The sequence below is a fragment of the Microtus ochrogaster genome, unplaced genomic scaffold (genome assembly GCF_000317375.1).
Source record: "Microtus ochrogaster isolate Prairie Vole_2 unplaced genomic scaffold, MicOch1.0 UNK4, whole genome shotgun sequence".
Classification (NCBI taxonomy): Eukaryota; Metazoa; Chordata; class Mammalia; order Rodentia; family Cricetidae; genus Microtus; species Microtus ochrogaster.
Genome location: NW_004949102.1, coordinates 7862602 through 7878965, shown reverse-complemented (window position 1 = coordinate 7878965; position 16364 = coordinate 7862602). Strand labels below are relative to the sequence as shown.

General features: G+C 45.2%; 1 protein-coding gene across 4 annotated transcripts in view; it reads right to left on the bottom strand.

Annotated features, from left to right (window-relative positions):
* Nucleotides 1–16315, bottom strand: part of LOC106144314 — a 168156-nt gene extending 151841 nt beyond the window's left edge. For all 4 annotated transcript variants that reach the window (XR_003378558.1, XR_001229379.2, XR_003378559.1 and 1 more), the window contains exons 1-2: nucleotides 15776–16315; nucleotides 7198–7279 (exon numbers count right to left, since the gene is read on the bottom strand). The gene's annotated coding sequence lies outside the window, so the exon portion shown is untranslated. The remainder of the gene's footprint in view (nucleotides 1–7197; nucleotides 7280–15775) is intronic.
* Nucleotides 16316–16364: the final 49 nt, after the last annotated feature.

Below are 16364 nucleotides of genomic sequence, written 5' to 3'. Positions count from 1 at the left end.
CATCCAAACTGCCTAGGCACCCACAAAGCCAGCATGTGCAGTAGGATCACCAGCCACTAGTTCTTATCTCTACAAAATCCTCAGCCTGAATGGGGTATCCTGTCTCTACAAGACAGAGTCCTCAAACTGAACACCATCTCTACAAAACCTCAGACTGAATCCTGAGCTCCTGTCTCCTCCTGCCTTCTATTCCTCTCTCTGCCCAGCCACATCCCTTCCCGTCTTCACCTCCTTACTGTGGGGATTAAAGGCGTGTGATCCCAAGTGCTGGGATCAAAGCTGTGAGCTCTGTTTCTCTTTTAGATTGATTCAAAATCAATGTAGCCCAGGGTGGCCTTGAACTCACAGAGATCCATCTGCCTCTAACCCCGGAGTGCTGGGATTAAAGGTGTGAGCCACTACTGCCTGGCCTCCATGACTAACTAGTGTGGCTAGCCCAGCACTCTGATCTTCAGGCAAGCTTTATTTGTTACAGCACAAACAAAATCTCATCACCACAGGAAACTTTGGACTGGAGTCTGCTTTCGGGCTTCAGTCATTTCTCTACCACTTGCTCCTTTTTAAAATGGCTCAGGAGTGCTCATCTGATTGCCTCTTCATCCTTCACAGGATGACTTACTTCCCAAAGTGGACTCCAAACTCCTGTTGGATTCTTTCTGACATTCTGAGGGCCGCTGGTAGAGCTACCGCTTTCAGGACACAAAGTGGGCCCCTTAGATGCCTGGAGCTTTTGATCCTGACAGACTTAGATGGTAAGTAAGACTTCAAACCTCCTCTCTTCTACAGCCAGTCTGCAGGAGGGTGCAAGGCAATTAACAATATTAGCTTCTCTAGAAAAGACTTCCGCATGAAGCACCCCTAGTCAAACTATAATCCGCATTTAGGAACGTAGGGGGCTGGGAGCTGGTTCACTTGGTAAGGTGCTTGACAACTAGCATGAAGAGCTAGATTTGATCCCCAAAATCAAATCTTTAAAAAGCCAGATATATGCTTGTAATTCCAGAACTGGGGACGTAGAGACAGGTGGGTCGCTGGTACTACTTGCTGGCCAGCCAACCTCACCTAATAGCTGAACCCTAGGTGACAAAGAGACAAGGTCTCAAAAGTAAGGTGGATGCCACTCAAGGCTGACATCTGTCCTCCATACAAACACATGTGCCCATGCACACATGATCACACACACACACACACACACACACACACACACACACACACATTTTTAAAGCGGCCTGGGACATAAATAGGTCAGTGGCAGAGAACACAATTACCATGAATAAGAGTCCGAGTCTAATCCCCAGTACCAAGTGGCAGGCTGGCGGAAGGACTGCTTTGAGTTTGAGGCTCAAAACTCCAACCTGAGAACCTGACCAACCCAAATGTGGAGCCAAATGTCTAGCTACAGGGTTCACTCCTACAATCCTAACAACTGGGGGTGCTGCCATGGAAACACACGTTCACCGTCAGCCTCAGCTTCATAGCACAAGACCCTGGGTAGAGGAAGAAAGAGTTGGGGGATGAGCTTGCGAAAGAGAATGTATCAGGGAAAGGATCTAGAAAGAGCTAGAGCTGAATGAGCCAGTTTTCACTCAATGACGCCAGTCTGCCCCATTCAGCAGCAGGGCTCCTCCGCCATTCGTCCTTTCCTGTGAACGTAAACAACACTGAACGGCCAGAGGACGCACGCCGCTCGGGGTCAGAACTCTCGCTAGCGTGCATGAGCCACTGGGTCTGACTCCAGCGTGCGAACAAGAAAGCCGTTCATTGTCCTCAATCCTTTCCCCAGACTCCAGCTGCCTGTGGACCTTCTCTTGCACATCATTGTTCTCACAGGTCCAAGCCCTGCATTTGGAGATGGCCCATTTATACACTGGCTCCATTCATCTGATTTTCCCCTGTGATCTCAGTTGTGTTTCCAACTGTTAGCCCAAAAATGTCAAATAGAACAGTCCGAAAATAGGCAATGCATATGTTTTAAATAAAATCTTGTCTAATATATTGCTATGTCAGCTAATGTCCCTAATTTATAAGTTAAACTTATCATAGACATGCATAGGAAAGAACCACAGTAGACACAAGGTTTCTGAATCTCCACGGTTTCAGGCATCGACTGAGCGGATTGGGATTATTTGGAGGTTCTTCCTTTACAGGGTCACATGTATCTCAGTCTGGTCTTAAACATCTGATCCTCCCTATCTGCACCCCGCAGAGAGCTGGGGTGACAGACATGCATCACCAGATTCGGTGTGAACCCGGGTTTCGTGCTGGCTAGGCAAACACCCTGCCGACTGAGCTGTGTCCCTCACACCCATCTGAGGTTGTAGGATGTAGGCTGTTTCACACAAAGCAGACTTGTCACTTATACCCTTCCCTGCCTTTCGCACACACCCTTTAAAACTAGGAGCTGATCAGGACTGCTACTTGAACAAGCAACGACCCTGATCTTTTTTTCTTTAAACGATTCCATTTTCATTAACCTGAAATTATTAATTGTATGGAAATGTACTTCTGCAGACATTTTGCTCCTCTAGAACGTTCTTTCCTAGTTCTTGGCCGGCCAGAGGTTCTCCTGCACATGCTCTCTTAATCTTGTCCCGGCCAGTTGCGTGAGGGCAGAGCTGCCTTCTCTGGTTATTTCCATTTCAAGAGTGCAGCAGTAGCAGTTTGTCACTTCTGCTTCACCAACACATTTGTCTTGTCTGGTTAGAATTAAGCATAGAATAGCACCTCTTCAATAAGGAATTAGTTTAAACCCAAGTTGTGCCAACTTTATTTAATGCCTGCTTTTCAGCAGAATGATATTGTCAGTTGATTCTAAATAAATTGAAGTTTGCTATTACCCCGATGTTGTGCCCCTGTGCCACTAATTGGGTCATCTGTATTGGGAAAACGTTATTGATGTTGCTACCAAACGCTCACGAGTCATGCTAGAAATTGTTGATAATACACAGCCAGTGGAGAAAGGACAGGAACCAACCCTGGCATGGGGGTACTCCCTCCATATGGCATGGGTTGCAAATACAGAGGCCTGGAATAGGAAAGCCAGGCTGGGAAAGTCCTGTTGTCCCTCATCAAGGTAAAACTCAGGAAGCTGTTACTAAGAAGCAGATCAGCCTTATTCTAGTGGGTTGCCTGGGAGGGTGTGACACCTGGGATGGGTCCCAGGGGAGATCACAGTAGGGTACGAGCAGTAGGATACAGATGCCTACGGAAGGCCAACAAGGCATCTGAGCCATGGTGGAACAGGCTAGAGCTCAGGGAAGCATAGCATCAGGGGAACACTGGCATTCAACACCCAGTGACCAGAGGACGAAGGGGCAGAGCTTAGGGTAGAAGTCCAGAATTAGTGGGGGCATAACAGGGGGAACATTTAGGTGTCTGGGCTTCAGATGCCCTGGCTGGAAGGAAACAGCACGGGTTTTTTTTTACCCAGTTACAATTGACATTTAAGTGCCTGGAGTGTGGACGCTGGGGAGCTAGGCCTGTAGGTAGGTGGAGCTTCAGAGGCAACCCAGCAGCTGTTGCTAGGGACAACAGCTGGCCAGCTGCCTTACTGTATGCTCCTGTGACACTATCACTTCTGCTTTTATGCTCTCCCAAACGCTCCTTATCAGGTTTGTGGGTTTCTAGATGTGTCTGTGACTCTGTGGCTCCCAGTTTAGTCTGCCCTGCCTGTTTGTGCTTCTTGTGAAAAAGCTGTACACGCTGCTCCTCTGCAATAAGGGCTGCAATTTATCAGTTGCTCACTGCGTCCCAGGGAGTAGCAGATTTATGCAGACTAACTTATTTGATCCCCAACCTCTTTCGTAGGTAGTTCTTGTTATATCCCCAGTCTGAAATGAGGAAAACTGAAATTCGCACGGTTTATATAATCAGCCCAAGGCCGTACAGCTGGGATGCAAAAGAGCTCACACCTCAACCTTGCCCCTCCCCTGGCTGCCGTCAGTTGCTCCTAAAGACACACTTTATGCATTTATACAGCCACAAACTCAGGCAATTCTCACTGAATTTTTTTTTTTCGGCCACTAGATTTTCTAAGTAGCTACTTCTCTACCTATCAATGTTCTGTCCTCTTTTGTCTCCATCATACCCAGCTTAGCATCATGTAAAGCAGACTACCAACATCTGATGAATTATGATGATCAAAAATTATGATTAGTGAGCCAGGTGTGGTGCTGCATGCCCTTAATCTCAATGCTTGAGAGACAGGGACAAACAGATCTCTATGAGTGCTAGGTCAGCCTGGTCCACATAATGAATTTCAGGCAGCCAGAGTGACACAGTGAGTCTCTTATCTCAAAAAACAAACAAACAAAAACCCCAATGACCATACAATATGATTAGTGGGAGCTGGGGACACAGTTTAGTTGGTAGAATGTCTGGCATACAAGTATGAGGATCTGAGTGTGATTCCTAACACCCATACACAGATCTGTGTGGAGTGATGCAAGTTTGTTACCCCATCACTGGGAAGGGGAGAAAGACGGATCTGTAGAGCTGGCTGGTGAGCCCAAGGTACCAGTGAGAGACCTGGTCTCAAAATAAACCACAACCTGCTGGGAGGTGGTGGTGCACATCTTTAATCCCAGCACTCAGGAGGCAGAGGCAGGAGGATCTCTGTGAGTTCAAGGTCAGCCTGGTCTACAGAGGAAGTTTGAGGAGGGCTCCAAAGCTACTGGGAAACCCTGTCTTAAAAACAAACAAACAAAAAACCAAGCTGGAAATGTAACAACAAAACCAAAAATAATCATGTTAGATGGCCCCTGAGGAGCAACCACCCCTGAGGTTGACCTCTGGCCTCTACAAGCATGTGCAATCATATGTACATCCCTACAGATGCATTCGGGAACAGCCTCACACATCTGCACACACTCACAAACACTCTGTGGTGGTTTGGATGAGAATGGCTCATATATTTGAATACTCGGTTCCCAGTTGGTAGAACTGTTTTGGAAGAATCAACACTTGTGGTCTTGTTGGAGGATGTGTGTCACTGGGGGCAGACCTTAAGGTTTCAAAAGACCTGAGCCATTCCCAGTGGTGTTTCTCTGCCTGCTGCAAGATGTAACATCTCAGCTACTGCTCTAGTGCCATGCCTGCCTGCCTGATGCCACGCTCTCAGACATGATGGTTTTGGATTGTCTGAAATTGTAAGCCCCAATAAACTATTTCTTCTATAAGTTGTCTCGGTCATGGTGTCTCATCATAGCAATAGAAAAGTAACTAAGCCACACACACACACACACACATACACACACACACACAAGACTGATTAGAGCTGTTGTTTTTAATCTTGGCTTTATGTATTTATAAAGTTAATTAGGAATAATTCTTTATCACATAAAATACAATCAAGAGTCATTTAATGATGGAGACGCAATCCAAGAAATGTCCTTGAGTGGTTTGCTTATTTGTTAAACAGAAAGCAATCACAAACACCTATATTGTATAAACTACTGTTTATTGGGCTACATGATATATATATATGTGTGTGTGTGTGTGTTAGGTATGTATATATATATATAATAGGCATAACATACACACATATACACATGTATATTATATTATGCCTTATATATACACATATATAACACACATATATTGTGGAATATTATTTTGAGATTTGTGTTACATTCATTTATGCTGTGGAACGTTTGTTTAATGGTGCAAAGATGTGTTGCATTCTATCATGCTGTATTTGTTTAACTGTAAAGCTGTGCTACCCTGCCTATCTAAAACATCTGATTGGCCTAATAAAGAGATGAACGGCCAATAGCAAGGCAAGAGAAAGGATAGGCGGGGCTGAGAAATCTGAAAAAGGAGATCAAGCCACCAGATCTAGGAGAGAGAGAAAGAGGGCTCCAGGGTCCAGTGATATAGCTACATAACCGGACATAGAATAAGAAGGAAAAAAAAATACATAGAAACAGAGAAAGGTAAAAGCCCAGAGGCAAAAGATAGAAAGGATAATTTAAGAAAGGCTAGCTAGAAATTAGCCAAGCTAAGGCTGGGCATTTATAAGAAAGAATAAACCTCCATGTGTATTTATTTAGGAGCTGTGTGATGCCCCCGCCCTGAGTAAAAAAAAAAAAAAACACTATAATTACAAAATTTTTTATTGTTCACAGGGCCACGATAAATGAAAAGTGATATTAAATCAAGCATAAAAAAAGATATGAGATTGACTCTGGAATAAATGACATAGTATCTTAAAGTAATCATATTTATTGGTAGGAATATGCTCTTAACATGGTCCTTTATAGTAACCATCAAGTGTTTTGCATTGTGCAGCTGTACTTTTATGTGACCAGGCGTGTAGGACTTACTGGCACCAGCATCACCCTACCCATGTCGATCATGCCTCCTGCTCCAGCGTTCTGAAAGTTGTGCTATCACTAAGCAACAAGAAGTTTTCTTTCTTTCTTTTTTTTTGGTTTTTCGAGACAGGGTTTCTCTGTGGTTTTGGAACCTGTCCTAGAACTAGCTCTTATAGACCAGGCTGGCCTCAAACTCACAAAGATCCGCCTGTCTCTGCCTCCCGAGTGCCAACAAGAAGTTTTCAACCCCATCATAGTATCATGGGACCATGATCACACATGGGTCCACTGCTGGCTCAAATGCCCCAACAGTCACTGACGTGCACACTATGCGGAAGACGGGAGCATGCAAAGACTACCGCTCCTGGGGGACATTTCTGTTCCCGAGAAACTCAGATGCAGATCAACAGCTCAACGCGTATGTATGTCCATGCAAACTTGAGAAGTGAAAAATGAAGGTTAAGAGATATAGAAATGAAGCAAACTGTTGTTTTTGGAGGCCCAAATCTGGACAGCTTTTTCATAACAAGATGTTCACACTTATCTAAACCAGAGGTTGCAAAACTACTCCCCATGCCGCCCATATGCAGCCCACACCCTGTTTCTGTGTGGCCCATAAATGGAGAATTGTTTTCATATTTTTAAAAAAAATGGTTGGAAAAATATTAAAAGAGGACTGGAACCTCATGACATGGGAGAACTGTATGAAATCCAAATTTTGTCACCCATAAATAGCTTCACTGAAACATCGCCATGCTTATTCAACAGCCCCTCCCTCCCTCCCTCCCTCCCTCCCTCGCTCCTCTCTTCAGTCTTTCTTCTTTGGCCATCCTGACATGTGACCTAGGTCGGTCCTGATCTTGAGACGTTCTGCCTTACTCACCTCCGGAATGGCGAGTGCCGGGACTGCAGGCGTGCACGCCGCACTCAGCTTCAGTCATGCGTCTGTGACGGCTGCTTTCTCACTGCAATGACAGCATTAAGTATTTGGAACGGAGAAAGAGAAGCCTGAAATATTTTCTATCTCATCCTTTGTAGAGAAAGTTTGCTAATCACCCATCACAACAACGTTAGGATGTCACAAGCCTTTTAACATCGAAGTTACTTCTATTATTTTAGTTTCTAAAGTTTCGTCTTTTTTAAAGATTTATTTCATTTTTATTAATGTGTACAGGTGCTCTCATAGGCTAGAAGAGGGTGCCAGATACCCTGGTGATGAAGTTATAGGTGGCTGTAAAGTGCCAGTGTAGGCAGTGATTCAAAATCAGGTTTTTAGGCTTGGCATTGAGAAGAAAGAGGAACACCCCCCCCCCTCTCTCTCTCCTCCCCCCAGACAGCTTCTCACATAGCCTCAGCTGACCGAGAGCTCCCTGAACATCTGACTGTTCTGTCTCCGTATCTCAAGAGCTGGTATTACAGTAGGTGCTCTGCTCGTTTTTTCTGGTTTTGTGTGATGTTAAGGTTTGAACCCAGTGCTTCGTGCAAGCTAAACAAATACTCTTCCAACTGAGTACACCCCTGTGCCAAGAACGCTCTTCCGTCAACAAGTCCCACATTTTCAGAGTGAAGCTGCCCCTCTTCTCTGTTGATTTCTCTACAGTCTTTTCTGGTAGCAGGCACATGAAATGGTGGCAGACTGAGATGCCTGTGGTATGTCTAGGAGGATGACAGTCTTCCTGCCTAGGGTCCTCTTTCTCTTTGATAGGAAACCGATGCTGTGCATCTTAGAGCACCGACAGTGCTTTCTGGAACTGTAGCGACCCCATAAAGGATTTGCCAAATTAGATCCACTGATTATGGATGGAATAAAACAAACTGTTCTTTTTATTGTCTAGGACCTAAAGAAATACAAAAGCGACTTAGGTGCCCTGGACACAGGAGTGACTTATCAGTGGTCTGAGAGGACACTTAATATAAAGGCGTATGTATGGTCCCACAAGTAATTAATCTGCCCGTTAGGTCGCAAGTAAAACGAAGTGCACAGGATTATCTGTTCCCTACAATTCCTTGTGGTGAACCTCAACTGAATCTTGTCTATTTACTTACTAATTTATTTTGTGGTGCTGAGAGGCAAAGTCAGGGCTTTCTACATGGTAGGTAAATTCTACTCCTGAGCTCCATCCTCTGTCTGATTTATCTTCTGAGATCCAAACATAAATTTGACAGTCTGTGTCTGTCTGTCTGGGTAACCCTGTCTTTCTCCCACTTAACAGAAGTTTACTAGCTGTTTATCATATGTAAGGTACTCGGCATACAAAAATGTATAAAAATCCTAACTTCTTGAAGACCTTAGGGATCAGGAGGAAGACTACTGATCTATGCTAACCTTTCTTGACCTTTGGAGGTCCTGAGAGTTAATCCATGACACAGTCTCCTTTTGGTACCTTTGGCCCTACGGCCTCTTTGTTCTACTTCTCTGGGTTCTGATTGTCCCCATTGTCAATTTCCTTTTTTATTCAATCTCTCCATTAAATGCATTTTTGTTTTATCTTGCTTTTGCCCACCCTCGGCGATTTCCTAAATTCATAAATCCAGTTCCTGTAGCACTTCTGAACTGCAGACTCCCATCTCCAGGTCTATAGTAGACATCTTCACTGGGGCATCTTCTAACTTCTAGTCATCTCAACCTTGTGGCTGTGGTAAGAGTCCTCATTTCAGCCAGTGATGCCTCTGCCCACACAGCTGATCTTGGAAGAATTCTCAAGTCCACTGTGACAATGGCAGTGTCTCCTTTTGTGTGACTCTCCGTATCCTGTCTATCACTAACTTATGTAACATAGCTCTGGGGGCTTTGGGTATTTCTGGCCCCATTTATGCCACCCTCTTCGCTTGGCAGCCGTATTTCCTCACCCATCTCTGAGATACCCTTCAGAATAGTCTCTCCACATATGTTCTTGGCCTGTTTACCTTCATCTTCCCCTTGATAATGTGTTCCAGACTGGAAAAATGTAGATCTCACTTCACAGGGGGAAAAAAAGGCAGCAAAATATACGTGTTGTTCTTCACAAAGTATGTAGTGCTGCATGGTAAAGCTTGGTTCCTATTGATGTGTCTGGAAGTGTCCCACAGCTGTCTATCTTTCCTTCTGTCTGCACACTGTTCTCTATTTACCCACTTCTCTAGTTGGTGGCTTTTCAGTCTTTAATGACTAGAAATAATGCTTTGGTGAAGGTCCTGGAAGAGTCATCCTCCAGTCCATGTGTGAATCTGTCTATTGGGTAGAGACCTAAAAGTAGGCTTGTGAGGTCAAAAGGCTTTGCATGTTTGGAAAGTGATCAACACTGCCAGGATGCCCTCTACGGAGGTCACAGCAACTTCCTCATCCACTAACTAAGAACAGGTCTGCTTCTCCTATCTGCCTAGACAACCAGATACTTGAAAATTGATCTCATTGCCTTTGCAATGGGCATGCTTCTGTGTTGAGAAAGCAAGTAAGTATTTTTAACACATTTTAACTCTCTTTTGTATTTCTTTGGCTTCAATCTGTGTGTTATGTACTTTGCCCAACTTTTCAGAATTTTGGGTTGGTTGTTGATTTCATCTGAAATAATTCTAACTTCTAGCTTCAGTCAGAAATCCTAGTGTTTTTATTACCATTCAAAAGCTGGGAGTGCTCAGGGCTGTACTGCTGTAGACTATTTTTTAAGTCACAATCTTGTCATGCTTTTGCTAGGTTTAATCTGTATGTTCATGGGGAGGGGACCATGCTTTTCCTATGGCATGTGGATGGAGGTCAGGGGACGACTTAGAAGAGTTAGTTGGTTCTCTCCTGCTGTGTGGGTACCAGGGATCAAACTCAGGTCATAAGGTTTGGAAGCAAAGGACTTTAATCATTGAGCTGTCTCAAAGGCCTCTCAAATTTTTACTCTAATAATAAGTACCAAGAGTTATATGACAGGGGACCTCACATTTGGAGGTTATGAATTGACCCCCAGAATCCCTGACTGCCTGAAACAACTTGACAAGATCACTTCATCCTCTACCTAAACCATCTCTTTTCATTTCCCTAAAAGCCCAATGAAACACAGAATATTTATTAACTATAGAGTGAGCTTCAGAGAATGCCAATGACCTGGGTAACACAGCTAGGAACTCTTCTTCTTCTGAAACCCTAAAAGCCTAGTGCTCCATCATCAACCGCCATTCTGTCTTTTTTCAACACACTAGATGCCAATCCCCCCCCCACTTTTTGAGACAAGAGTCTCGCTATATAGCCCAGATTGGCCTTGAACTCACAATCCTCCTGCTTCAACTTTCTGAACTGTAGTATCAGAAACGGTAACAGGTATAGTATAGTAACATATATATATATATAATTTATAATATATAGTAACTATATATAGTATAGTAACAGGTATAATATTGTAATATATATATATATATATATATATATATATATATAGTAACTATATGTAGTATAGTAACAGAGTAACAGGTTTGTGCCGCTATACCTGCTTCTAGAAGGTGGTTCTTCATGTCTCTAATTTCTACCAATTAGATCACTCCCTTCTTTCCTAAAACACCCAATGGTCAGTGTTAAGCTCCAACTATGTGCAAGAATCTTCACTGGATTTACATTTTAGAAGCCCTCAACTATATGCAATAAAGGGAACGGTAGTGTGGCTTTGGTAATTAAATGATGTTACTGTGAAAAGATGCCCAGGGAGGTTAGAAAGGGGATAGGAAAGGACACTTCAGGTGGAGAAAGGGCTCTTGGAGGAGGTGATATTCTAAGAAAAACTTGAGGCATGGTGAGGCTGGAACCCGAGAATAACTGGAGAACAAGCCGGAGAGCTGGTCTCCACACAAGGCATGGAAGGCCAGGGAAGAAGTCTAGCCTGCATTCCAAGTACAAGCAGACGACATGGAAGGATTCTAAGAGGAGAAGCCACATGGTAAGCTATGGTTTGTATCTTATGACACCTGGCTTGAATCAGGGGTCTAACTGTGCTGGAGAGAACAAGAACAATCACTCATTACAGCCTGGAAGGGTGGCACACACTTGTAATCACAACACTCAAGAGTCTGAGGCAGGAGGATAACAACTTTGAGGCCAGCTCAGGCTACATAGTTAGTGAGACTCTTGTCTTTAACTTTTTTCCTTCCTTCTTTTTTTTTTTTAAAGGCCATATTATGAGAATAGAGAGAGGATGCTGATTTGGGCTAAGATAGCAAAGGAGGTAGGAAAGGAGGTAGGAAGATTAAGTTTGGGAAATGTTTTAGAGGCAGAGTTGAAGTCCTCGTAAATTGGACGTGCAAATTGGAGAAACAGAAGAACCAAGAAGGTCTACACATGCTTTCAGCTCAGGGAACTGGCGGACTGTGATGCTCGTCGACCGGAAGATGCCCAGGAGCACCCAGAGTTCTCTCATGTCCGTTTCTCCTTTTCCACAGTACACCCATAGCTTTACAGACCATGAATTCACTCTCTTCCTAGTACCTTTGTTTGTTCTTGACGTGCCCTTGAGTCCTTCCTACCCGAGAGCTTCCTCCCCCTCCTTCCTCTGTTCTCACATGCCCCTCAGTCCATCACAGTCTAGTTCCTCTGTCCCCTTTACCAATGTACTTTTGGCCAAATAGACAGATGACCTTTGTTGCTAAATCCGATGGCTTTTCAGCCTCCATTTATCTTAAACTCTCCGGTGTTTAATGCTATTTTCTGTCCTCACAAAGCATCTGAAGCTTCTTGTGCCTTCTCCTTCCACCTCTCCAGTTAGCTCCCTAGCACCCTCCGTTCCTCACCTTTTTAAGTGGCATTTCCATGGTGCTGAAGCCAGGCCCCCTTCTCGTTTGGGGATTTCATTTGTAACCATGAACTCCCAATTATTCTAATGACTCTGACACAGATGCCTCTAGAGTTTTGGCTACCTCTGGCAAGTAGTACACAGCTCACTCTGATATCCTATGGATACTTCAAACTCAGTAGGCTTAACATTAAACTAATTCCTTCTTGCTGTGACCTGCTTTCCTTCCCAAGGCCCCTGGAAGCCTTGGTGACTGATACTGCTATCATCCTGTTTACCTAAGCCATAGTTCTCCCACTATGTCTCAACCATGTGGATAAAATCAATAACCATACTCGCTTGTCTTGGTATTGAACCCTTTCTTTTTCTAGAGTCCCCTTCTTGCTGTCTTAGTTTAAGAGTTCCTGTCCCTGCCCTCCTTTTTTTCCTTAGGATGCTGAACTTCCTTCCAATTAATCTCCTGGCTTACAGCATCACTAACAAATCTCCAAACAGCAGTGATCTTTTAAAAGTGGCCATTAAGCAATTTGATAGGTCGAGGAGAGGGTTCAGCAGTTAAGAGCACTTACTGCTCTTGCAGAAGACCCAGGTTCGGTTCCCAGTACCCACATGGTGGCTCACAACTGCCTGTTACTCCAGTTCCATGGATATCTGACATCCTCTCCTGACCTCCTATGGCTCCTAATGCATGTGGTATGCATGCAAAGACACATTAAATAAATAAATATTGAAAAATAATCAACAGTTTTCCATTGGCCTTAGAGTAAGTCCAAACTTCTTAGAAGATCAAGCCTCTCACGCTACAGGAAGCCCCATCATTTTTCAGGACTTCTGCCATGCACTCTGGCAGTGTAAGCATTTGTGAAGCATCTTCTACTTGGGGGGGGGGGCACCATCCTCTTGGCTCAGCTCTTTGGGTGTGCCTTTTGGTCTGGAATTGGCCTGCCTTTATTTTCCTCACCACTCCTGTAGCTCAGCACCCTCCTGTGAGCTTTCCTGTAGACAGCATCTCACTATTACGTGACCAACTGTGTCTTCCTTTGTCTCCTCTTTGTACCATAGGATCCTGTAGGCCACGGACTGTGCTTAGCTTTGTATTTCTAGGGCCACAGCAAGCACTCAATAATGGATTGAGCAGCAGAGTTGGGTTTCAAAGTCAGGACTTCTCTTTCCAGCACAAATCTCACATTTCTTCACACTATTTTTTTTTTTTTAATATCTTGAGTCTGAGGGATTCGAAATTACAACAGGGTATGTTCAGGTATCTGTTGCTAATTAAAATACAGATGTTTGGCTCCATCAGAATCCAACTGATAACTGGTTTTGGATAGCCCTTCCTCCATCATTCCACCCCTGGCTCATTGAGGCATTTGGGTTGACCGCATCTGGAATAACTGGAAGGCCTATGCCTCGTCTCACAAACAGTTGTACTTTTTGGCCTGTTGCTTCTCTACCACGACAAGACAAAGAGAGACGAAACGTAGAAGGAAACCAGGAAATCTTCTGCATGTGGCAAGTCACATCAAAACTCCCTGCACCACCACCAAGTCACCTTTCCCATGAACTCACCCCAATCTCTACAGCTAGGAGCTAACGGGTGGATGCAGAAAAAAAAATCTAACAGCTAGAAATTGGAATTAAATGCAAGGAAGCATCAAGATCTTTTAGTAAGCTTCCATAAAACCGCCACCAGCATGCAAAGACCCACAATGGCTGCCTAGGCCCATCCAGTACACAGACGTGGAGACCCATCTTTCTTCAAAGCCGCGTGTGCTCTATTTTTCATCCAACAAATTATCTCCATCAGAACCCACCTATTTACAGTCTTATCTCTCTGCTATTGCCTTGGCGATAGTCTTATTATAAAGAGGAAGGAACTGGAAGCAAAAATATAAAAAGCAAAGGTTGCCTTATCCGGGACATAGGGGAATCAGTGAGAGAGACATTTAGTTCACAAGGTGACAGGGTTTCCGGTATGTAAAGCCGCCCTGCAGTCACATTTCGTACTCTTGGGGCCACAGTGCCAACCCATACTTGTTTGTCCTTCCTGGGCCTGGACTGCATTCAATTCTATGCCTTATTTAGTTGAAATGATTCCTTCAGCTTCAATGTGTACTTTTTAATGCTTCATTTTGGAAATATCACACTTAAATATTTTCTCTTCTTGAGCTTTAGTTCCAAAGCTGAGGAATGAAGATTTTTTGGGGGGGGGGGTGAGGAGTGGGGAATGGATTTTTCTTTGCTTTACATGTCAAGAATGGCTTTCTCAAATCACTAATAAAGTAGCCTGGCAGGGCCTTAAGCCTCCTACGATGACGTTTTCCATGAGAATTAGCATTTAATTGGGATAATTTGTTTTCAACGGAAAGCAGAAATTCTTTTCCAAGAGGATCAGCGTGATAATGTCTTACCAGCTAGTGCAGCGAGACCAAATATAAACCAGTTCTGAGAAACAGGAAGTGAACCTGACTGGTCTAGTCTGAGTGTCCCTGGCAGTGACGCAAATACAGAAATCAAATTAGGAAAACAAGATATGTGGGTGTGAGGCAATCGATAATAGACCAGGATGCTACAACATAAGCAAAGAAGCCTTTAACCAAATGCCATTCATTTTAATAACACCCTGAGCAGTTTGATTTTCCTGTACCACACTGGTGATTAGCGAGTGGGGCGAGCCTGAGTTCCCTAGCAACCGGATGAGCTTTTGAGACAGTCCTTAGCCTTTCCGTTAATCCCCTCAACCCCTTTCTTCGAAATGGATGGCTGACATGAAAATGTTGCAGAAAGTGCTTCTGGAGACTTCCAGGAGGGACATGGAAAGGAATAATAACGATAATTAATAATGATGATGAAATAATAATAACTGTCCTGAAAATTGTAGGCAGGTGAAAAGAGAAACGTTCCTAGGTGCCCACCCTGTCTCTACAGTTCACTGCTCTCAAGTCTAGGTTTCCGATTCCCCAGGGGGAAAAGGGCAATAGAGCTGAAATTGTCGGGAGTTTAAGGTGGTCTCCTCTTGGAACATGGGGCAGTATTGTTTTGTCTCTCAGAAGCATCCCTCTGAAGGGAGGGTGAACCCTGGAACAGGTGGCCGTTTGTGTAGTGGCAGGCTGACTGATGGCTTGGTCAAAGCAAAATATACCACATTTTCTTTCTCCTTTAAGCCCTATGAATTACCTTGGTCGAAGGTGCTTGGGGTTGGGGGAGGGGGAGGGACGGAATGAAGCTTTTTCCTATTGATTGTTTAATTGCACCAGAGGCTGCTTGTCCAAGGCTCTGGCCAAGAGCGTGTCCCCCGTGTGTTCAGTGAGGCTGGACCATTTTCCCACCCTTTCCCCTAGATTTGAAGAAGACAACCCAGAAAGTCCAGAAAGGCTAGAGGAACCTGGGGTATGTTGGCCTTTTGCTATTCAAGGGTGTCCTGCAGCGCCAGGGCTGCTGGGATGAAGTTCCTGCAACCCTGAATCATTGCCTCTAGCTGAGTCCTGAGTTCGGGATCTACAACTCCACCCACCGTGTGACCTGGGGCGACTGTCGGGCATTAGTCAAATAATTACTCTTACTGCTACTGGCTGGCCATCTTTTCTATGGCCTGGGTCTCTGTTAGCTGGGCATTTGACTCCTTGGGGCCCGATGGCTCCTAGTGCTACCGCCATCCCACCTAACCCCCCCTGCGCGCTCCCTTCCCAAGGCGACCACCTGCGCCGCCCAACTTACCCTCTGCCCCTCAGGGAGGGCCCCTCGGGGTAGCAGAGCCCTCCCCGCTCCCGGGCGGTTCAGGGGGAGCTCGGTGTTTGCCTCCAGCCCTTTGCTACCGAGGATCAGGTTCCTCCCCTCCTCCCCCTCCAGCTCCGGCCGCCGCCGCCGCCGCCTCCTTCTTGCATGACACAGCACAACCGCAGCTGCCGCAGCAAGTCCAAACCATCCGCCCAGGAAGCGCCGCAACCAGGGCTCGGGAGGGGCGGAGGGGGCAAGGCAGGGGTCTTGTCCGGGGGTAGTCCTGGCCCCACTTTGCACCACACACTCCCTCCTTGCCCAGGGCAAGCCAACAAAATGAGATTCAAGCTGACCAGGCCGAGCCGTGGAGGAATGCTGGGGCTTGCCCGCAGAAGGGATGGGGCCAGAGAGGCGTGGGTAAAAGCAGACCCCAAGAAAGGGCAGGACATTTCAGGTGAAGAAAGGTAAGCCGAGTCCGTGAAGTCAAGGGCCAGGCTGTGGAGATTAAAGGAGGTCAAAGAGAGGTAAGGAGGTAGAGTTGCTGAGAAGAGAACCAGCTGCTGCTGGTGGGGGTGGGGGCGGGGGCGGG